Genomic DNA, 768 nt, shown 5'->3' with positions numbered 1-768 from the left:
TCTGGTGAGAGATAAATTTTATTTAATAAACGCAATACATGTTTTTATGAATTGCTATTAGTTTCATGTGATGAAAGCAACTCAGACAGCATTTTTGAACACATCTGGTGCCTTAGCACAATCCTCAGGCTGTACCCACATGGTATAACAAGCTATCATCCTGTTCTTAGCTTGTATATTGTGTTTATTCAATAATAAATGCTTAGCATTACTTCGTCTGTCTTTACATTCTGAGTTCAAATTCTGCTGAGGTCGACTTTGCCTTTCATCCTTTTGGGGCCAATAAATTAAGTAGCAGTTGCGTACTGGGGGTGATCTAATCGACTGGCGTTGTGCGTAGAGTAAAAAAGAATATCGTTCTTCATGTAGAACCAAAATCTCAAGAGGTTTATTCTATAACAGTATGAATTAGCTTTTGCTTTAAGCTGGTCTTACCAAATGGTATTTGGTGGAAAGTGTTATAGGAAAGTGGTTATGCACCATTAGGTGTACACCCGCTTTCCTATATTAAATTCTAAATAATAACGGAACGCAGAACTCTGAACTATCAACACAGCAATATTTATTTATGGAGGAAATAGGCAGCCTTAAACTGGTTGCTGAGACGCCGGAATGTTGGAATGAGCTGTCCCCAGAGCTGGAATGCTGGAGAGACAGCTTGACCCGTCCATGCTCATGGCCGGCCGACCGAGAAAGAGAAAGAATCAGGGCGCCAAACTTGGATATTGATGACTACGCATGCGCACGAGACAAGGCGTTACTACAGTG

The sequence above is a fragment of the Octopus bimaculoides genome, chromosome 11 (assembly GCF_001194135.2).
Source record: "Octopus bimaculoides isolate UCB-OBI-ISO-001 chromosome 11, ASM119413v2, whole genome shotgun sequence".
Taxonomy (NCBI): domain Eukaryota; kingdom Metazoa; phylum Mollusca; class Cephalopoda; order Octopoda; family Octopodidae; genus Octopus; species Octopus bimaculoides.
Note: the sequence above shows the minus strand (reverse complement) of the source record.